Raw genomic sequence first — 24,076 nt, forward strand, 5'->3', positions numbered from 1 at the left:
TTTGCTGGCAATGGAAGTCCGGAGGCTGGGCATCCCAGCAGTGGCGGTGCGTTTGTAAGGTGAAAATAGTTTGTAAGAAGAGGCAAAAAAATCTTAAACCCCGGGTTTGTATCTCAAAAAGTTTGCATGACAAGGCGTTTGTAAGATGAGGTATCACTGTATTAGTTTCAGTTCGCAGTCTGGCTGATCTTTTGTAGTGGGAAAAACAATGTCACTTTTAGAATCCGTTTCAGTTGCTCCTTCATCCACTTAGGATCTGCAGGGCATACAAGCTGGAATATAGAGCAGCCAATTCTGAACAGGCATCATTATTCGACTGGCAAGTGATGGAATTTTCCCCAACTTCCAAATCCAGTCCACAGATTTGCAGCATGTCGAGGTTGAGATTAACTTCCTCCTCTATCAGGGAATGGGAAGGAAGAGTGAAAGTGCCACCTTCCTAACCAGAAAGAATCTTTTCCAAAGCGAATTCCACCTTTTGAAATGAAACAGGAGAATAAATGAGATAGAAAAGGGAAAGAGAGAGTGGGAGGCAGAGATAATGAAAATACCAATTTTCAAATGCAAGTAACTGGCTTATCACAGATAGAATCAATAGAAACTGCAGCAATAATCATGAGACCTACCCCTAGTTCTAAATTTTGGATTGGGCAGCTCATTATAACCCATGCTAGTCATGATTACAGTCCAGGTTTCCAACTCAGAAATGCTGAGACTGATACAGACTCCTGATCTCTCATACAGCGGCTTTTTCCAAATAAATATTTTTGATTGAAAATGACAACATAATGAAAAATAGTTTAAAAACAAAGGAGGCATAATCTAATTACTGGATGGAATTGGACTGTCCCAGACATATCCAATATATATTATGAGGATTCTCCTAGACCGGGGTAGGCAAAGTTCTTCTATGACATGTGGACTTCAGTTTCAGTTTCAGTTTAATCAGATTTGTATGCCGCCCCTCTCCGCAGACTCGGGGCGGCTCACAACAGTAGCAATACAATAAGACAAATCCAATATTTAAATTAATTTAAAAACACCACAAATTAAAAAACCAATCATACACACTAACGTACCATACATAAATTTTATAAGCCTAGGGGGAAAGAACATGTCAATTCCCCCATGCCTGACGACAGAGGTGGGTTTTAAGGAGCTTACGAAAGGCTAGGAGGGTGGGGGCAACTCTGATATCTGGGGGGAGTTGGTTCCAAAGGGTCGGGGCCGCCACAGAGAAGGCTCTTCCCCTGGGTCCCGCCAACCGACATTGTTTAGTTGACGGGACCCGGAGAAGGCCAACTCTGTGGGACCTAACTGGTCGCTGGGATTCGTGCGGCAGAAGACGGTCCCGGAGATATTCTGGTCCAGTGCCATGAAGGGCTTTATAGGTCATAACCAATACTTTGAATTGTGACCGGAAACTGATCGGCAACCAATGCAGACTGCGGAGTGTTGGTGTGACATGGGCAAATTTAGGAAAGCCCATGATAGCTCTCGCAGCTGCGTTCTGCACGATCTGAAGTTTCCGAACACTTTTCAAAGGTAGCCCCATGTAGAGAGCATTACAGTAGTCGAGCCTCGAGGTGATGAGGGCATGAGTGACTGTGAGCAGTGAGTCCCGGTCCAGATAGGGACGCAACTGGTGCACCAGGCGAACCTGGGCAAACGCCCCCCTCGCCACAGCTGAAAGATGTTTCTCTAAAGTGAGCTGTGGATCGAGGAGGACGCCCAAGTTGCGGACCCTCTCTGAGGGGGTTAGTGACTCCCCCCCCAGGGTGATGGACGGACAGATGGAATTGTCCTTGGGAGGCAAAACCCACAGCCACTCCGTCTTATCCGGGTTGAGTTTGAGTCTGTTGACACCCATCCAGACCCCAACAGCCTCCAGGCACCGGCACATCACTTCCACTGCTTCACTGACTGGACAAGGGGTGGAGATGTAAAGCTGGGTATCATCTGCATACTGATGATACCTCACCCCATGCCCTTGGATGATCTCACCCAGCGGTTTCATGTAGATATTAAATAGTAGGGGGGAGAGGACCGACCCCTGAGGCACCCCACAAGGGAGTAACCTAGAGGTCGACCTCTGGCCCCCCACTAACACCGACTGCGACCGACCAGAGAGGTAGGAAGAGAACCACTGAAGGACAGTGCCTCCCACTTCCAACCCCTCCAGCCGGTGCAGAAGGATACCATGATCGATGGTATCGAAAGCCGCTGAGAGGTCAAGAAGCACCAGGACAGAGGATAAACCCCTGTCCCAGGCCCGCCAGAGATCATCCATCAGCGCGACCAAAGCAGTTTCCGTGCTGTAGCCGGGCCTGAATCCTGACTGCTGAGGACCTAGATAATCGGCTTCTTCCAAGGACCGCTGGAGCTGGAGCGCCACCACCTTCTCAACAACCTTCCCCATAAAGGGAAGGTTGGAGACTGGTCGATAGTTGTTGAGAATGGCTGGGTCCAGGGAAGGCTTCTTGAGGAGGGGGCGCACAAGTGCCTCCTTGAAGGGATCCGGGAAGGACCCCCTCCCCAAAGAAGCGTTGACAATCTCCTGGACCCAGCTCCGTGTCACCTCCCTGCTGGCCGAAACCAGCCAGGAGGGACACGGATCCAGTAAACAGGTGGCGGAACTCACAGCTCCAATGGCCTTGTCCACTTCATCAGGTGTCACCAGATCAAACTCTTCCCAGACAGGTGGACAAGTACGTGCCCCAGTCACCTCAACTGACTCGTTGTCAGTCGACTCTGTATTCCAATTGGAGTCGAGGTCCGCTCGGATCCGAGCGATTTTATCAGCGAAAAACGTGTTAAAATCCTCAGCACTACTCTGCAAGGGCTCCCCAACTCCCCCCTGATTAAGAAGGGAGCGGGTCACCCTAAACAGAGCGGCCGGGCGGGATTCCGCTGATGCAATCAAGGCGGAATGATACGCGCATCTTGCCGCCTTGAGCGCCACTTTGTAAGTCTTAACATGTGCTCTTACAAGTGTTCGATCGGATTCGGACTTACTCTTCCTCCATCGCTTCTCTAGACGTCTCTTCTGGCGTTTCAACTCCCGGAGCTCCTCGTTGAACCATGGAGCTCTACGGGGTCTAGTGCCGCGGAGAGGTCGCAACGGCGCAATTCGGTCAAGAGCCTCCGCTGCAGCCTTGTTCCAGGCCTCCGCCAGAGACTCTGCCGAACTGTGTACGAGTGTATCTGGAATAACCCCAAGCGCCTTCTGAAAGCCCTCTGGATCCATCAGGCGTCTGGGGCGGAACATCTTAATTGGTTCCGCCTCCCTGCGGGGAAGGATTGGAGCCAGGAAGTCAAGCCGCAGTAGAAAATGGTCTGACCATGACAAAGGCAACACTTCTAAGCCCCTTAGTCTCAGACCATTACTCAGTTGTTCAGAGAGGAATACCATGTCGGGTGCATGCCCCCCCTCGTGAGTCGGACCCTGTACTACTTGGGTCAGGTCCATGGCTGTCATGGTGGCCATGAACTCCTGTGCCAGACCAGAGGTTTCACCGAGCGACGGCAGGTTAAAGTCCCCCAAGACAATAAGTCTGGGGAACCCCACCGCCAACCCGGCTACCTCCTCGAGTAGCACAGGCAGGGCTTGTGACACGCAGCTGGGAGGCAGGTACGTGAGAAACAAGCCCATCTGGACCCCTAAGTCCAACTTCACCAGGAGGGACTCGCAACCCGCAATCTCTGGAGCAACGAGTCTACGCAAGCCAAGGCTCTCCCTGGCTATAATAGCCACTCCTCCCCCCCTTCCCTGGGGTCGAGGCTGGTGCCATATCTGAAACCCGGCTGGGCAAATTTCAGAGAGAGGAACTCCTCCCTCTGGGCCCAGCCAGGTTTCAGTAACACATGCCAGGTCGGCCTCCTCATCCAGGATCAGATCCCGGATGAGGAGAGCTTTATTTACCACCGACCTGGCATTGAGTAGCAGCAGCTTGAGCCCAGGGCCAGAATTACACTCATCACCAGCACCCAGGATTGGGTTCACAGAGCCGGAACAAGGGATCGTTATTAAGCAACGATCTCTTGTTCCCCTGGAACGGCTAGCTCTGTGGCCCCCGCCATATCTGCCTCTCCCCAGCAGGACCGGAATATTCCGACCCTCTACCACCTCAGACATCGGTGCCCCCTCCCCTCCTGCCTCTCCTGTGTCAGGTAGGCTAATCAAATCATTCATACCATATCCATTTATTTCATCCATACCAAAGTTCCACCCCGCCCACCCATAACAATAATTCATTTCATACATATCATCATACCCACCCCAATAATTCATTAGTTTTAAAAAACCCTTCTAAGAAATTAGCTAAATTATTAGTTATTAAAATTCAATATAGATTCAATTAAAAAACAATATAAAAATCAATTACACTAAAATAGGATACTAATTAACACTAAGTTATTCTCAAGATCTTAATAGAATAATTATTAAAAAACCGTTAAATTTATAAAGTGCTAAAGTTATAGCATGATTGGCTCAGGAATTCTGGGAGTTGGAGTCCACAAGTCATAGACGAGCCAACTTTGCCTACCCCTGTCCTAGACTTACAACTCCTACTCGAAGAGTAACTGGCAGTCATGGCTAGGAGGGCTTTTGCTCAACTTCATGCTATGCACCTGTTATGCCCAACTGGTGGGGCAGTCACTCACACCCTTGTCATCTCGATTTTCGTGGGTTCGAACTTCGCGAAAAGTCTATACCACGTTTTTTCAAAAATATTAATTAAAAAATACTTCACGTTTCCCCCCCTATACCACGGTTTTTCCCACCCAATGACATCATATGTCATCGCCAAACTTTCATCCGCCTTTAATAAATATTTTTTTTAAAAAAACTTGGTGAGTAATAATCGAAATGGTTGCTAAGGGAATGGGAAATTGTAATTTAGAGGTTGAAAGTGTTAAGGGAAGGCTTGTGATACTGTTCATAGCCAAAAATAGTGTATTTACTTCCACATCTCTACTTCGTGGAAATTCAACTTTTGCGGGCGGTCTCAGAACGCATCCCCCGTGAAAATTGAGGGAACAGTGTACTGCAGTTCAATCTATATGGGGCTATCCCTGAAAAGGGTAGCCCCATAAAGGGGCTTGAACTGGTATATATTGTGGCTTGAAGCTTGAACTGGTATATATTGTGGCCACAAGGGCAATTTTGAGTGACACAATCAGTAGTGGGTTCCTGCCAGTATGGCTAATTGAGTGTAGTTTTATGGCTCTGGCGCGTGAGCACGGATTTGAGCACAATTTTGGTTCCTGCACCTGTGCAGGTAGCAAAATCTTGCACGGGGATGCACATGTGTGCATGTTTCAGCGAGGTTTTTTGCTTCTGCACATGCATCCTAGCAAATACCTCACCAAAACATGCATGAATGTGCATCCCTGTTCGATGCCTCTTCACAACTGACAATTGCCAGCCACACCTTTGACTAATTGCTCTCTCAGCAGGAGCTGTGGTCCTTAGAAACACAATAAATGAAAACAATGTTTTGGAAAGGGATTGCGGCTTATGGCAGAAGGGCTTCAGTTTCAGCTACCTGCTTGTTTAGGCATGCATGTTTGGTATGAATTTGGTAAAGCATTGCATATTACAGCAAGTAAGAAAAAGTTTACAGCAAAAAATTAAGAGCTCACCATCTGCATTGGTTTGGACAGTTGTTTCTTTTCCAACATTGTCTGTAACAGGGGCATCATCTCATAGTCTAATTCTATTAATGCAAAAACAGAGACAGGTATCATTCATACCATGATGTTTCCACATGTGAAACTTACCTACGCTCATTTTTCTTCTTCCTGATATATTTTCTCCCCTCCCATCACAGTACAGTGATCCCTCGATGTTCGCGATCTCGATCTTCGCGAAACGCTATATCGCGATTTTTCCCATGATGACGTCACTCTCTTCCTTCCTCTTGCTCTCGAGCGGCAAACAGCGGGTGGGCGGGTGAACGGGCGAGCGGCGGGCGGGTGAACGGGCGAGCGGCAAACAGCGGGTGGGCGGGTGAACGGGCGAGCGGCAAACGGCGGGCGGGCGGGTGAACGGGCGAGCGGCAAACAGTGGGTGGGCGGGTGAACGGGCGAGCGGCAAACGGCAGGCGGGCAGGTGAACGGGCGAGCGGCAAACAGCGGGTTGGCGGGTGAACGGGCGAGCGGCAAACGGCGGGCGGGCGGGTGAACGGGCGAGCGGCAAACGGCGGGCGGGCATCAGCGAGGAGCCGAGGCAGCGGGGAAGACCCAGGGAAGGTTCCTTCGGCCGCCCAGCAGCTGATCTGCTCGGTAGCGCAGCAGCAGTGAGGAGCCGAAGATCAGGGTTTCCCCTTTGCGTGGGCGGCTGGGAAACCCCGATCTTCGGCTCCTTGCTGCTGCTGCGCTACCGAGCAGATCAGCTGCTGGGCGGCCGAAGGAACCTTCCCTGGGTCTTCCCTGCCGCCCACATGCAAACCCCACCATCTGCGCATGCGCGGCCATGAAAAAAAAGGGTGCGCATGCGCAGATGGTGTTTTTACTTCCGGAACCCTACATCGCGAAAAATCGATTATCGCGAGGGGTCCTGGAACGGAACCCTCGCGATAATGGAGGGATCACTGTATTTTGTTGCCTCCAGAATATAAAATTCTTCTCAAGGCCTCTTTAATTACTTCTTGGCTACTGATTGTAGTTTCTGTTGCATTCCTCTTTCTTCACTTTAGACTTGGGATGAGGGAAAGTATTTGTGGGCAAGGAGTTTACAAATGTACTCCATTCGTGTTCTTTGATAACAAAAATAGTAAGTCAGACTTTCGAATGAGTGGAAAGTCTTACTTTTCAGTAGTCATCCACGTAAGTCCACAGTTTGAAAACTTGGTGCTGTGTTTATTAAAATAATCATAGAGCAGTAGGTGCTGTGAACAACAAAAATAGGAGGCTCAATGTGAAATCAATTCTAGAGGGATTCCAAAGTAGCTGGCAGTTTCGTCTTTCTGCCTGCCTGCCTGCCTGCCTGCCTGCCTGCCTGCCTGCCTGCCTGCCTGCCTGCCTGCCTGCCTGCCTGCCTGCCTGCCTGCCTGCCTATATCCATTTATCCATCATCTATCCATCTATCCATTATCTATCCATCTATCCATAACATGAGAACCAATGCAAATAAAACAGTGTCTATCTTTATAATAACTTCCTAAATCATGTTTAAAATGTTGCTCATTTCATAAATATGTTTAGCTAATGGCGGTGGTTAAAAATATGGGAAAGAAGCAAATCAACTCTTTGAACCAGGTTGAAAAGATTTTGCTGAAATTCAAGCTGGGCAGAGGCAGTTTGGGGGGAGAAGAAAGTATGGCTAATGTGTTACTTTCATATTTAATTTAATTGTTAAAAATCCCTTTCTTCCAGCTTCAGACCTCATTTGAAAAACACAACTTCTACTGAATTACAATTTATAGATTCAAGTTCATATTTCTGGTGACATTTCGACGAGGTCCCACTTGTCATCTTCAGGCTGGTGCTTCTAGAACAAGGACAGAAGCACCAGCCTGAAGATGACGAGTGGGACCTCGTTGCAACGTTGCCAGAAATCTCTGAATCCTACACGGGAAGAAACCCAAATATGCTAAGCCCATCATATATATAAAAACATTTGATACATATACATACATATATATATATATATATATATGATGGTCTTGGTGTAGGATTTGGAAATTTCTGGCGACGTTTCGACGAGGTCTCACTCGTCATCTTCAGGCTGGTGTTTCTGTCCTTGTTCTAAGGCGAACACTGCGAGACCTGAGCTGCCTTTCTTCTATAAATACTGGTGGCTGGTTGTGGTCTGATGGCTCAGCAATTGCCTGCTGTGTAGAAACTTCCTGGTGAGTCAGTGGGGTAATAATTGGGGTCGTTGATGTAGCTGAGGTATGCTGATTAGTTAATGGTTGTAGATTAGGCGTGATATCCTGAGTAATTGGAACTTGCAGGCTACTTGATTGTTTTACAATGTGTGTTCTGAGTCTGGTTTCTATGGCTGGGATACGTTTGAGGGCTGGTTTCCAGATGTCTGGTAAGCGGGACAAATCTGAATACAAACCCAAACTCTGGCTTAGATATGTAGATGACACCTTCGTAATTTGGCCACATGGGAAAGAAAAACTGGACAGCTTTCTCACACATCTCAACAGCCTACACCCCAAAATACAATTCACCATGGAAATAGAAACCAACAACAAACTTCCTGGATGTCCTAATCTACAAAAAAACCGATGGCTCCCTAGGACACACCGTCTACCAGAAGAAGACACACACCAACCGCTACTTGAACGCAAAATCCCACCACCACCCCGCACAGATTAATTCCATAGCCAAGACCCTCATTTCCAGAACCAAACGCCTAGCCGACAAAGACCACCTGGAACCTGAATTACACAGTCTCACAAATGTATTAATTTCCAAGGGATTCCAAAGAGAGGCAATCAACAACTTAATCCAAAAAGAGACACCCCCCAAGAACCAAGACACAGAACAGGACAATGGCATCGCCCTCCTCACTTACATCAAAGGCACCACAGATAAAATCAGTAAAATTCTCTGCAAACACAACATCAAGACAGCCTTTGGTATAGATAAAAAAATAGCCAACATCCTAAGAAACCCGAAAGACAATATCCAACTAGAAAACCAGGGAGTTTATCAAATACCGTGTAAAATCTGCCCAGCCACATATATTGGACAAACGAAGAGGAGAGTAAATGCACGTGTTGCAGAACATAAGAATGCATTAAAGAAAAAAGAAAAAACTTCCTCCCTTTTCCAACACTTCAAAACTACAGGACATGAAATTGATTTTGACAGTACCAAATTAATTTCCAAAACAGAACACTACAGCAAAAGAATAATCATGGAAGCCATCGAGATAGAAAAACATCCCCAAAATATGAATAAGCGGGATGATACCTCCCACTTACCAGACATCTGGAAACCAGCCCTCAAACGTATCCCAGCCATAGAAACCAGACTCAGAACACACATTGTAAAACAATCAAGTAGCCTGCAAGTTCCAATTACTCAGGATATCACGCCTAATCTACAACCATTAACTAATCAGCATACCTCAGCTACATCAACGACCCCAATTGTTACCCCACTGACTCACCAGGAAGTTTCTACACAGCAGGCAATTGCTGAGCCATCAAACCACACCCAGCCACCAGTATTTATAGAAGGAAGGCAGCTCAGGTCTCGCAGTGTTCGCCTTAGAACAAGGACAGAAACACCAGCCTGAAGATGACGAGTGGGACCTCGTCGAAACGTCACCAGAAATTTCCAAATCCTACACGGGAAGAAACCCGAATATACCAAGACCATCATACCTGTACCCATGAAAATCTACCAAAAAAATATATACATATATATATATATATATATGATGGGGCCAAAATAAGGCCGAAATAGATCTATCCTAGTCTCCCTTAATTTTCAAATTCAGCAAAAAAACATGTGATATACAGTATATATATATATATATATATATATATATATATATATATATATATGTTTTCGTAGATTTTCACAGGTATATGTATGTAGATTGTTCTGAGTTTGGGTTTTGCCCCGTGTAATAAGCATAGACACTCAAAATATTACACGGGGCAAAACACGGACTCAGAACAATATATATATATATATATATATATATATATATATATATATATATATATATACACACACACACACACACACACACACACACACCGTATATATATATGACGGTCTTGGCATATTCGGGTTTCTTCCCGTGTAGGATTTGGAAATTTCTGGCGACGTTTCGACGAGGTCCCACTCGTCATCTTCAGGCTGGTGCTTCTGTCCTTGTACTAGGGCGAACACAGCAAGACCTGAGCTGCCTTCCTTCTATAAATACTGGTGGCTGGGTGTGGTTTGATGGCTCAGCAATTGCCTGCTGTGTAGAAACTTCCTGGTGAGTCAGTGGGGTAACACCTGGGATCGTTGATGTAACTGAGATATGCTGATTAGTTAATGATTGTGGATTATGCGTGATATCCTGAGTAGTTAGAGCTTGCAGGCTACTTGATTGTTTCGCAATGTGTGTTCTGAGTTTGGTTTCAGTTTCTATGGCTGGGATACATTTGTTAATGAGGGCTGGAAACCAGCTATCAAATGTCTCCTCAAACCATGATTTGTTTCTCTATAGAAAACATTGTTTTAGAATTTTGGCAACTAGATGTTTTGCCTGTGGTTTGATGTACCCATTCCTCTTTTTTGGCCTGACTCCCACCACTTGCTCCAGGATTCTCAGCTTTACCCCCCACTTCAGTCACAATCTCTCTCTGCAATAAATTCTGCTCATTGGGGAAGGTTGGAGATGTACTGCTAAGTTCTGACCCGGGAAGGGGTATTTTGGAAGAGATACTTTCCAAACTTGAGAAAGCAAAGAGTATAAGTACATCTGCATCCAAATGATAGTTTCTTGTACCATCTATAGAAGAGCAAAAGAAGTGCACTGGTCCCCAGAGATCTTGGTTTTCTCCTCTTTTAGTGTCCTGGAAAATTCCTAAGTAGGATAGCAGCATTTCTACTGGAACTCGGAGGTCCTCATTCAACGACTCCAACATAGAGCGGTCAGCACTGTCACCTGCCATGGAAAGCTCCAGCTGGTGGGAAAAATGTATAAGTGGTCAGTCAGATAGAGGTGAAATAGAGAGTTGCTATAGAATAAAGACAGTATGGTTGCACCCAAGTGATGTAGTAATTTAGACCTGACCTCAATCATGAATGTTTGATAGTTGATTGGGGGCCAGTTACTATGTCTTAGGTCAGCCCATGGGGATATTGTAGGAAAAGAATTATGGAGAGGGGGAGTATACAAGGTACATCACCTTGAGCTCCAAGAGAAAAAAAGGATCTAAATTTAATAAAGAAATGAGTTAAATTCACAAATTTTGAAAATAATTATTTCCTGCTATGTTAGCAGTCAAGGGTTCTTGGAACATATTTTCTCAGGAACTGAGAAAATGCATCTGGGTAGAATCGAGTAAACAGGCAAAAGCTAAACAGGAAGTTGGGGCAAAAAGGTAGCAGTGGTGATAAAGTCTTAGACTAAACATTCAAGCAGAAATTAACCTGGACAGGATTCCATACATAATAATCTACAGAAGCAGCAAAAGAACTTGAGAGGAGACCTGAGATAATGGAACGGACTGTGCCGCTTCAAACGGCACGAGGAGGGGTCCTGTCCTTCCCTGTGTAAAACTGGTCCTGAAAATTAAAAAAAAGAGAGAGTAAACTTAGCAGGGAGAGTTTTTATCTACATCCTTTCTCCCTGTTTCACAATTATGCAGGATTGGTATGCAGGATTTATATGATATGTAGGATTTATGTACCTCATTTTCCAATTCATAATTTCTATCTATCTATCTATCTATCTATCTATCTATCTATCTATCATCTTTTATGTACTCTTTATGTAAGTTGAGAGCATATGCACCAAGACAAATTCCTTGTGTGTCCAATCACACTTGGCCAACAAAATTCTATTCTATTCTATTCTATTCTATTATAATCTGTCTATCTATCTATCTATCTCCCTATATCTCTCTCTCTGTCTACCCACCTATCTACCTACCTACCTACCTATCTATCTATCTATCTATCTATCATCTTTTATGTACTTTTTATGTACGCTGAGAGCATACGCACCAAGACAAATTCCGTGTGTGTCCAGTCACACTTGGCCAATAAAATTCTATTCTATTCTATTCTATTCTATCTTCCTATATATCTCTCTCTGTCTACCCACCTATCTACCTATCTACCTCCTACCTACCTACCTACCTACCCATCCATCCATCCATCCATCCATCCATCCATCCATCCATCCATCCATCCATCCATCTATCTATCTATCTATCTATCTATCTATCTATCTATCTACCTATTTATCTATCATGTTAATAATATCCTAATCAATCAACTGTGGCTGGTAAGCAATGAATATACATGTGTGTGTGTATACACACACACACACACAATCCATAAATGAAAACCCAAGTTTTTTATGAGCGAATAATATAAATAAACATTCTTCCTCATTTACCATCAATTCACTTAAAAATGAGTTTTTAGGGTATTCTGGAAGGCCAAAAAGAAAGAGGCCAGATCTTTCTCTGGAGCAATACAATACACAATCTAGCAAAAAGTGTACTTTCTGGTGTGCGTTTAGCTTACCTGACCCTAGCACCTGCAACTCGCAATAGAGTTAGAATAACCTTATTGTCACTTTGAATGTACACTAATCAGCATGCATTAGAATGAAATTTTGTTGCATAAAGCTCTCAAATGTTCTAGAAATTCATGAAAACAAACCCCGTTTGTGGAGAACTCTTTCTGACCTTAGAAAGAGGCTGATTTTCAAAAATTACATCTCCTACTCATACCCAAAAACAGTGCATGCCACATACTTCCTTCAAATATCGCCACCTCATTCGACCGCACGTGCAGCTCTTGGGATATTTCTCTCCATGGGCAACATCCCAAAATATATTAAGTACTTTCAGATCATCATCCAGCCATCCTCAACTGGTGTAAAGCTCCTTCTCACTATTGTTATTTTAACCCAATGGCTGGCTGGATGGAAAATGCTCATGGAGAAGTGATCTAAACAGTTTTCCAAATGTGCTGGAACTGTATTTCGCAGACTATCTGAGAATTGGGACACCTTTTCTCCCAACACATCTGGAAGACATGTGATTTGGATAAGGTGACCAGATGTCCCAATATTGGTGGGGCAGTCCCGATTTTAAGCTATTTGTCCCGCGTCCCGCAGCATTCTAAAAAATTGGAATGCTGGCTGGAGATTACATTGGAGCCAGAAGGACTGGCTCTTCATCCTTTGATGCTGGGCAATCACTTGACTTGAACAAATCGCCTGGCAGGCAGCTCAGCTCCCGCACTGTCCGAAATCGGCAAATGCGGAGCTGAGCTTCTTCATGGCTTCCAAGTTTTTTCCCTGGGAAAAAACTTGGAAGCCGCAAAGAAGGGCAAACTAAGCTGCAGCGCATGGAGCGAAGTTTCCTTCAGCCTGGGCAGCAAAGTGGGGAGAGGGGAGAAATGATCTAAACACTGAGGCAAAAGTCTGTAGAGATTTTTCAGTCGTCCGTCAATGGTGTCCTGCTTTACCAAAGCAAAAATCTGGTCACCTTAGATTTGGAGCAATCTGCTTGCAATATTAGGGAAGAGTTCGGAATAAGAGTGGTTGTTGTAGGAAAAATAGAAAGGATTATTACAAATATTTGCCTGGTTTGAGTTATTTATTTATTTATTTATTTTTGTTTATTTATTTATTATTAATTCAATCTATTTAAATTAATTTAAAAACCCTAATTTAATAAACCAATCATACACACAGAAATACCATGCATAAATTTTGTAAGCCTAGGGGGAAGAGAATATCTCAGTTCCCCCATGCCTGACGACAGAGGTGGGTTTTAAGGAGCTTACGAAAGGCAAGGGGAGTTGGTTCCAGAGGGTTGGGGCCGCCACAGAGAAGGCTCTTCCCCTGGGTCCCACCAAACGGCATTGTTTAGTCGACGGGACCCGGAGAAGGCCAAGTCTGTGGGACATAACTGGTTGCTGGGATTCATGTGGCAGAAGGCGGTCCCGGAGATATTCTGGTCCGATGCCATGAAGGGCTTTATAGATCATAACCAACACTTTGAATTGTAACGGGAAACTGATCGGCAACCGATGCAGACTGCAGAGTGTTGGTGTGACATGGGCATATTTGGGAAAGCCCATGATTGCTCTCACAGCTGCATTCTGCACGATCTGAAGTTTCCGAACTTATAATAAAGGCAAGGTACAAGTCCAATAAACAAATCCATATTTGTTCAGGATGCTACAGTAGAGGTAAAGACCTCTAAGCCATCAAGAAGAGCAAGAGAGAAAAGGAACATACCATGGACCGTACAGTTGAAACATTTCTGTTCTGCAGGAAAATCTCAAAGGATTCCAAAAGATTCTTCTTCAAAGGTTGGGTCTGGTGCAACAATGGCTCATAAGCTTCTTTAACTGAATCTTGCACTTGCTGGACAGCTAAAAATTATAGGTTTGGTTAAGATTATGAGCAGCAGCATTTCAACTGAATTTTTAAGTGTGTTTTTTTAAAGGACACTTTGTACAACTGCAGTAACTCATATTGTTGGGTCTCTGTTACGAGCCAAGGTGGCGCAGTAGGTAGAGTGCTGTACTGCAGGCCACTAAAGCTGACTGGTGGATCTGCAGGTCAACAGTTCAAATCTCACCACCGGCTCAAGGTTGGCTCAGCCTTCCATCCTTCCTAGGTGGGTAAAAGGAAGACCTGGATTGTGGGGGCAATATGCTGGCTCTGTTAAAATGTGCTATTGCTAACATGTTGTAAGCCACCCTGAGTCTAAGGAGAAGGGTGGCATTAAAAAATAAAATAAATAAAATTAAAAAACACTCCCTAATTGGTACATCTGATGGAGAGACATTACTGATCTGCACTATTGAGGAGACTAAACCCAAGAGTGAATCAAAATTCAGTCATAACTTGCTGTAAGTGAAGATCCCAGTTCACTCTGGAATGCTAAAATGAAGAGGAAAATAAATATTAGATTGAAATTAAGCAGAAGAAACAACTGAACCATTCCTTCTTTGGAAGAGGTGAAGGAAGAGGAACATTAGGGCACACAATTTACTCAAAGTTTTTTTTTTTAATTTACCAACAACCAAAAGATTAAAAATCTTCAAGCTTCAACCCATGTATGGAGAAGGTTTACTAATTTAGTATTGCACAACGTTTGGAAATTCAACAGAGACACGTAAAATACCAGTAGTTATTCTGTACAAAGAGACACAAATTAATTAGAGAACCTCTGATTTTCCAAATCCTGATAAACTACAACTCCCAGAAATTCCTTATAGTATAGTCAATAATGGGAAATGCTAGGAATTTTAGTTCAGCAACATTTGGATGGCCATTAGTGTCTCAAGAGGAAAGAGATAAAAATAAAATATAATATTCAATATAAAATTCACCTCTTACATATTTGTGATGACATCAGTACAAACCTTACGATATTACTTAACAGTTTCATTCATTAAGCTAGCTATAGTGGAAGACTATAGTTTTCTTATTCTTAAAATACACTTGCACATTATCTCTCTTTAATTGTAGACTGCTGGGCAATTGTGAAGCTGTAGTGCCACACTGCCTTTGGGTGGCTAAATGGGGAGACATCTTTCTGTCTCTTTCCTCCATAGCCAAACTTCATATACAGTGGTCCCTCGATTTTCGCGGGTTCGAACTTCACGAAACGGCTATACCACAGTTTTTCAAAAATATTAATTAAAAAATACTTTGCTGTTTTTTTCCCTATACCACGGTTATTCCCACCCGATGACGTCATACATCATCGCCAAACTTTCGTCCGCCTTTAATAAATATTTTTTTTAATAAACTTTAATAAATAAACATGGTGAGTAATAATCTAAATGGTTGCTAAGGGAATGAGAAATTGCAGTTTAGGGGTTTAAAGTGTTAAGGGAAGGCTTGTGATACTGTTCATAGCCAAAAATAGTGTATTTACTTCCGCATCTCTATTTTGCCGAAATTCGACTTTCGCGGGCGGTCTCGGAACGCAACCCCCGCGAAAATCGAGGGAACACTGTATATGTCAATCTACTTTATTTAGCTATGGCTTGTTGTGGTTGGCTCTGGCCCAGCTCCTGCCCCAAGGAATGTGGAGGTGGATGCAGGGGAAATATCAACATGTCATAGCCCTGTTTTATTGCCGACAGAGGCAGGTAGTGCAGTTTCCTCGGACGAAGAAGAAGGTGGGGGTGACTTGGAAGAGGGGGCCTTGGCACACAGCTCAGGAAGGCAATCTCCATTATCTTTGGTTGATTCGGATGCAGAACTGAGGACATATTACAGGAGATAAGAGAGGCCACCTGTGTTTGGGTGGGGCTCCAGTAATTAGAGCTGCTGATACAAATAGCAGCGTGTTGGTTTGGCCGTTGTGGAAGATTATCTGATCGCAGTTCTTCAGGACTGTGCCTTGCTGTTTTCCGGACTTTGTTTGTTGATTTTTCACACCTTTGAAACCAAAGCAGAGCAAAGTGTGTGTGTCTCACTTCGTTGGAAGAAGGAGGGCTGTGATGTTTCTTCACAGCTGCTAGCTAAGTACTTAGGGACTGATTAAGGGAATTGTACAGCCTACAAGGTTGTTTTGGGACGAGTGCTCTTTGCAATACAAAAAGGGTGCTTTGTTTCTTTTGAATTTTGTGATAAAAGACATTGTTTTGAATTTTCAGACGTGTGTGTGTCTGAAATTTGTAACCTTGAATTTTCGGGAGGCTCATACCAGAGAGTCCGGCAGAACATGGTTGCTAGAATTACCCCAGTTTTCTAGGTTAACCCAGGTTACTGAATTATAAGCCAATCGTGTTGGATGACTTCACAATCATATATTGAGCCATAAACTAGCCAGCTACATTGTAGTCTAGGATTTTTATTTTTATTTTTTACAAACTTCATCTTTTACTCACAGCTGAAACTCATCCCGTGTGATCTTGGGTTGTTTATTTGCTTAGATTGCTCCACAATCGTGCTTTTCCTAATTTTTATACACACTGTTTTGTTTTGTTTTTTTGAAAACATAAATATTAAACATACCGTCATACTTGAGTGAGTGATCCAATATTGTTTGAAACCTCTGGTTGAGATAAACTATAGAAAAATAAACATGCACAAAAAAAATTAGAACAGAAAGATGCCTGACCTTTATTAGGGCAAATAAATCGGTGAAACAAATTTTTCACTCACCTGGGTCTTCTTCACAGATTTGGAGTTTCTCAACTCCATATGCCACCACTGTACCAAAAGGGATTAGCATGGACTTATTTTTCATCGTCTTGTGCTGGCCCTGGAGATTTGAGCGCAGGATGATAAGAAGGTCATGACCAAGTCACAGATTGTGGAAGAAGCAAGCTAGCAAACCATAGGCATTCTCATCATCTCACAGAAAACAGACTGGGATGATTCCACGCTCTGGTGATCAGTCATAAGTTGTCTAACTGGAAACTTGTAGCCCTAAGATTACCAAATAGAGACAAAAGGGTTCTGCCGAAGGTAATGGGAATGCATCCCACTCATCTTATTGACAGCTATGGCCAGTCAAGAAGTTTCATCTAAACCAGACCTGGGCAAGATGTGGCCCAAGGGCCAGATGCAGCCTGCCCGCTGTCTGTGACCGGCCCGTGGAGGTCGGTCCAACTTTTCTAGATAAGAACCGGGTGTTCAAGATTTAATATATAATTATATATATAATTGTAGATTGTTCTGAGTTCGGGTTTTGCCCTGTGTAATATTTTGCATGTCTATGCGACGTTTCGGTGAAATCACATTCACCATCATCAGGCTGAAGTTTCCAAGCAAAGCTTGGAAACTTCAGCCTGATGATGGTGAATGTGATTTCACCGAAACGTCGCATAGACATGCAAAATATTACACAGGGCAAAACCCGAACTCAGAACAATCTACATACATATACCCGTGAAAATTTACGAAAACAAATATATATAATTATATATATAATATATAACCTGTAACCTGTAACATACAACCTAAAACATACAACATAAAACATACAACATACAATATACAATAACATATAATATAATTATTATATAATTAACTCAGTTCTACCCAATAATAATAATAGTAGTAGTAGTAGTAGTAGTAGTAGTAGTAGTAGTAGTAGTAGTATTGGATAGAACTGAGTTAATTATATTAGTCCAGTCCTCTAAAACCATCTCAATTTCTCATGCTGCCCTATGGCAAAATTAATTGCCCACCCCTGATCTAAACATAAGTGGTGAGCAGACCTCATTATATTCACTTTGGAGTACAGTAAATGAAATAAATGTTCGTTCTATTTTCTTTACTTAGTGCATCTGCTTATGATGACATGTACTTTTGCAAAATCTCTCTATCCTGCAAGTCCACTGTGCGCACACACATGAAAAATAAAGCTAACAATATGCTGTTACACAGGCATAGTAATCTTTCTGCAGTGAATTTTTATGCATTCTCTTTGCCCTATTCCTTACATTATAGTCTGCCACATTATTGATTGTGCTTTAGTGGCATAAAACTATTGCACACTCCAAAAAGCTGTCAATCAAGGACTTCTTCTGTGCTATAAGGCAGGAAATACATATGTGTGTGTGTGTGTGTGTGTTTTGTCGGATCTTTTTCAAGCTTTTCAAGGTCAACCCATTTAAACTGCTGCTGCTTAAATAACCCATTTCCCCCCTAATCTCACATTTAAAATTAAGTTTGATGGCAATTATAGAGACTCTGGGACTGAGCTCATGTTTTGTCCAGAGAAGTTTAGTTTGTGTTTATTCCTATGAAAAAGATAGAATACTTGATCAGCAAACCCACTACTGTTAGTTGGAAATCAACCCCTCCTTACGGAATGATATGGTGGAGCTTTTAACCATTAACCTGTTCATTTAAAAAGCAAGAAATGGCAAAAAAGAAGAAGCCAGAAATGATAAGCACACCTGGATGTTAAGTATGTTCACTGCAGATACTCCCCCCCTTCCCACCAGCCTGGACAGTCTCTTCGATGAGAAAGGGCTCTGTTATCTCCAAAACCTCTGTCACAATGTACACATTGAGTTTAGGGTAGATTTGCTGGACAACACTGAGAGGGATATCTCTCTTCCTACAAAAAAAAAAAAAAAAAGCAAGATGATCACAGCTGCAGTTCTTACAATGAGGTTAGAGTTATGGAACTTCTCATGAAATTCTTGGAAGCTTTATCCTTATACATCCAAGGCTTCAGAATGAAACCCTTCCACATGGCCTCAAGCGTTTTACTATCTCAGTAGTGGGCTACTACGGATATAGTCAGGTATGCAGTACCGGTAGCAAAATTTAGATCAGGTACTGTTGTGGTTATCTCTGACCCAGCTCCTGCCCCAAGGAATGTGGAGGTGGGTGTGGGGGAGACATCCACATGCCGCAGGCCTGTTTTGCTCCCAGTAGAATCTGCCGACGAAGTCTCCTCTGACCAAGGAAGCGTGAGTGACAGGGAAGAGGGGAGTTTGGCAGACAGCCCAGGAGGAGATCATCTGTATCATCCTTGGATTCTGAGCAAGAATTAATGACACATCCACGCATGCATAGAGTGATGCATAGGAGACAACAACTGAAGGATTATTGCAAGAGAAAATGAGGCCAGCTGTGGTTGGGTGGGGCTGCTGTAATTAATGCTACAGATAAAAGTGCAGCCTGGTGTGTTAGCCTCATGGCAGTTTATCTGATTCAATGTTTCGTCAAGATCGTGGTTTTTGCTGTTCAGGATTGTGTGTGTGGACTCTCTGGACTTTAGAATTGGACTCAATTTCCCAGTTATTGGGTGAGCAATTGGACTGCATTTAACCTGTGCCTTGTGTGTACCAGAAAATTCCTTTGGCATTTAAAAAGGGAGCTGTTTCTGTTTTTCTATTTATAAAAACTGTTTGGTTTTCCTTTTATCGTGTGGTGTGTGTCTTCCTGGACTAATTACCCTGTAATTACGGGCAGTTGAGACACGCCGGCAGAACAGGTGCACAGTACCAGTAGTAAAAAATTTATTTTTTTAATTTTTTTCCCTTCTGGGCTCTGGGTATGTTTTTCCTATCACCGTAAATGAGGTTGAATGTGTATAATTTCAGAAGAGCTCTCTCTGTGTGTGTGTACATATACTTTATATAGTAGATAATCAGGAGTGGGCTACTGCTCAGACAGTGGGGAATGCAGTGGGGTAGTGAAAATGAACTCCACCCCACAACGCCTGAAAGATGTTGAAAGAAAATGCATAAGCCACACCCACAGTGTGGTAGTGAAAATTTTGGTAGCCCATCACTGTACTATCTGCAGTAATGCGTATAATGGATAAGAAAGTTATCCTTTCTATAATAAACTATCACATTTTAGATGCCCTATAAAAAACAAGCTGGAGCTTAAGCTCAGCTCCATGCTTAACTACCTGTCCTCAATTCCTTCTATTTCCCAATTCTTTTACGTACTGTATTTTTCGGAGTATAAGGCACACCTTTTTCCTCCCAAAAAGAGGCTCAAAATTTGGGTGCATCTCATAATCTGAATGTAGCTTTTTCAAAGCCTTTTTTCTCAGCCCCAATGACTTTGCTGGCTCTTACAGGCTTGCAGGCTTTTTCATTGTTACTCTCTCCAAAGAATGTTTTTCCCAGCCCTAAGTGTTTGCAGGCTGTTTTTTATTGCTACTCATTCCAAATAAGGTTTTTTTAAGCCCTAACCAGGGGATAAAATGTGCTGAAGCTGACCAGACTAAGGACACCAGCCACATGAATACCTGGTAGACAGATCGCCCCCCCCCCCCTATTTTTCTCTCCCAAAACTAAGGCATGTGCTACACTCTGGTGTATCTAATACTGCGAAAAATACAGTAAGCAGAATCGTCATTATTGGCTGGCAGAAACAATTTCCAGCAGATTGAGATCAGTACAGGGCTTGAACCACTACAAAGAAGGTGACTGGGAAAGACAAGAGGTGAGAACGCTCTGCCTTAAGCAAAACATTAAAAAGGGGACTCGGCAGGATTCTAAATTAGGATCAAAGCCATTTCTCTACCATTCCCTATCCTAAGTATAAAGATTATTGCCCTACATAACAGAATCCTTGCACATCTCACCTCCATTTTCAACAAGCTATATTAAGTCCTGGAAGCTAGAATCTTAAATCTGAGAGAACTGGCGAAACTTCCCATTTTCTTTTCTGAATCTTCCCACCACCTAAGTCCACAGAGATACTGTGGGAAACTCTCTTGACTGATCTTCAGTAACTTTCCTCTGTACAGTGGGGGCTTTGATGTGTCTTTTAGACAGACTATTCAAATGAAGCCCTCTCACAAAGTGGCATGAATGTTATACTTCCAGGCACTTTTGCGTGAATGAGTCTCAAGAGATTGTAAGTAAGTACCATAAGTACCACTCATTTCACTGCAATCTATAAAGTCTCCAAATGTTTTGCAGCCGATAGGTCAAAGCCATTTGTTTATTCCTTTCTTCAGCTTTTAATAATAGCAAAATTCAGTTGCCCCTTTGTGCTTTTGCTTGGATTATGAATGTTTTTGGGGTATTTTTTTTTCCATGCACAATTCTCAAGAAAGCTACCTAATTAGTAATTAGCTCCTATTCTTCCATTCTTGTCCAACTCTTGGGTGATAATAATAAGCAAAGCCATATTTACCACAGCTCTCCTGGGTCCACATACGTTTTTTGGAGATGTACTGGAGAGGCATTCAAGCAAGCTAAGGCCAATCCACCAACGTCTACTTCTGTAGACCGGATCTTAAAGTTCAGCCTTCCTTCAGATTTTTGACACGTATTAGCAGAAAACAAGAGTGGCTCAGAATGCTTCAGCTCTAAAAAATTGAAAACATGCAAAAGACAATGCTCAAAATACAGTCTGATCGTTTTACCATAGTCAAAACCACTGGAGCAAAAAACTTGAACATTTTTTTTTCTTCTCTTTTGTATGCTCGGATTCTTTTCAAATAAGAAATAACCCCAAATTACTGAATTCATAAAGTACATAACATCGTCTGGCGGGACCCAGAGAAAGAGCCTTCTCTGTGGTGGCTCCGACCCTCTGGAACCAGCTCCCCCCTGAGATTAGGATTGCCCCCACCCTCCCTGCCTTTCGTAAACTCCTTAAAACCCACCTCTGCCGTCAGGCATGGGGGAACTAAAACATCTCCCCCTTGCCCATGTTGTTTTGCCGTTTGATTGATTGTGTGCTTGTTTTTTATATATATTGGGATTGTTTTATGAATTTCTTAACTTAAAATTGTAATTGGATTGGTGGGCATTGGATTTTGTCACTATGTACTTTTTTTTACTATTGTTGTGAGCCGCCCTGAGTCTGCGGAGAGGGGCGGCATATAAATCCAATAAATCTAATCTAATCTAATCTAACACTGGTTCTGATTTAGCAGGTTCCATTAATCTTACCACTGTGATTTATAAATTCAAGCTCATGTCTTAGAACAATGTTTGCGTGTAGGATTACAATCCCTGAACCAGGGAAAATTCTGCAAAGGATTGGTCTTCAAAGAGAAATCTACATAGACTGTACAAAATCTATACACAATTTAGATGTGGTTTCTAAGAAAGTGTTATGTTTTTCCTTTGGTCCTAAGGCTCCCACCAAACTGTCCAGGCAGAGTTTATATAAAAAGATCTTTATTGATTAATTTGAACAAGAATACCTATTTCCATTATTGCTTCTTCTTGGAGTATGTCTGTCAATTTGAAAGAGATTGGGGAATACTTTCTGCTGTTCCAAGGCCATCTATATGGTTTTTTAGTCACCAAAGAGAGAAGTTGAAAGCCATCATTTTGTGCCAGACTGCTCATGGGAATCAGTTTCCCATCAGAATCCAGTTCTTGGGTAAGCTGCTTGGCCAGTTTTTTAAACATTTCCCCCCACCAATTGACAAATGGGACAGGAATGGTATTGGCAAGGAGATTTCAAACAACCTGGAAGAAGGAACAAAAGAAATCATCGTCATCACCCTGAATCAATCCATAGCAGCATGAAGTCATCTTCATTGAGTAGATCATAATCTATCACCCTCATCTAGTAAAAGTTGGTAAGACTTTTTTTAAACTTCCCATTGTAAGATGGAGTTAGCTCAAAGTTACCCAACTTACTTCTGATACATTTACACACATGCAGACACGGGGGGGGGGGAGGGTGTTTCCCCAAATTTTCCATATTAGTAGAGCTCAGGAGGAGAGAATTGCTTAACAGTTAATAATAATAATAATAATAATAATAATAAATCTAATAAATATTATTATTTATTAGATTTGTATGCCGCCCCCTCCAAAGACTGCACAGGAAAACACCAGTATAGCTGTTAACAAGTCAATTCTAGTTTATATATAATTTTTCTTTGATTTTTTTCATAAACTTTACATCCATACATGTACCATAATACCAAAACATTTCATACTTATACATTTATTCAAAATGTCATAAACAAAGGTCCTAAATTTGCACCTTTTATATTTTTATCTCCCCTCTGTTTTCCTTCTATATTTTATATTACTCCCCCTTCTCTATCTCCCTCTACCTTCTTTCTCCCTCTCTTTCTCTTTCCTACTTCCGTCCTCCCTCTCTCCCCTTCCTTTCTACTTCCTCTTCCTCAATCTTTCCCTTTCCTGAGTAATTTTCATCCTAATCTGTTATGTGGTTTAAAGACAAGCAATCCAAAACCCTGAATTCATTCCAACATCAGCTTACCTTTATCCATTTTTAAAGATATAATATACTGTATTCTTCTAGGTACACATACTATTGTCCAATGCTGCTTCCTTACCTCCTGTTTTTGTCTAAAGGGAGGGCGGAAACACACCTCTCCTCTTGGTTGTGGAGAAATAGTGAAAATTCTAGTTCCCTCGGGACAAACGTAAGGCATTTCATTTCCCCCATAGCTACAAGCATTCTCATCTTCAGGAAACTACCCTGACATTGTTATACAATCCATGGTTAAAGGTATCATAACATTGTGGATTTCTATCCTTAAGTTGTTCTGCTGGGCTCTCTGGTAGGAGCTTCCCAAAAATTCAAGGGTACAAATTTCAGACACACACACACGTTTGAAAATTCAAAACAATGTTCTTTATCCCAAAATTCAAAATAAACGAAGCACTCGTCCCAAAACAATTGGGTAGTCTGTACAATTAACAATGTACAATGTACAATGACAATCATTTTATAGCAGATGGCTCTTGTGTTGCTTCCCAATAGCTTACTGCCCATAGTAAATATGCTGATTTGACAGGGGGCTTATCCGACAGGAGTTTGTTTCAAATATAAAGCTGCTCTGAATATCACCTTTGAGAGTGAAGAATTTCCGCCATTGAGTTAAACTTATAAACCGTTATTCACAATGGCTCAGTTATTATTGCAACACAGTTGAAAAGTTGCTATAGTTATGTCTCTATGGGAAAA

At 42.6% G+C, this 24,076-nt stretch overlaps 1 pseudogene; it reads right to left on the bottom strand.

Annotated features, from left to right (window-relative positions):
* Window positions 1–241: 241 nt before the first annotated feature.
* On the bottom strand, window positions 242–22,536 carry LOC139155466 (gasdermin-D-like; annotated as a pseudogene).
* Between the last annotated feature and the right edge of the window lie 1,540 nt (window positions 22,537–24,076).

Source organism: Erythrolamprus reginae, unplaced genomic scaffold (genome assembly GCF_031021105.1).
Source record: "Erythrolamprus reginae isolate rEryReg1 unplaced genomic scaffold, rEryReg1.hap1 H_2, whole genome shotgun sequence".
Taxonomy (NCBI): domain Eukaryota; kingdom Metazoa; phylum Chordata; class Lepidosauria; order Squamata; family Dipsadidae; genus Erythrolamprus; species Erythrolamprus reginae.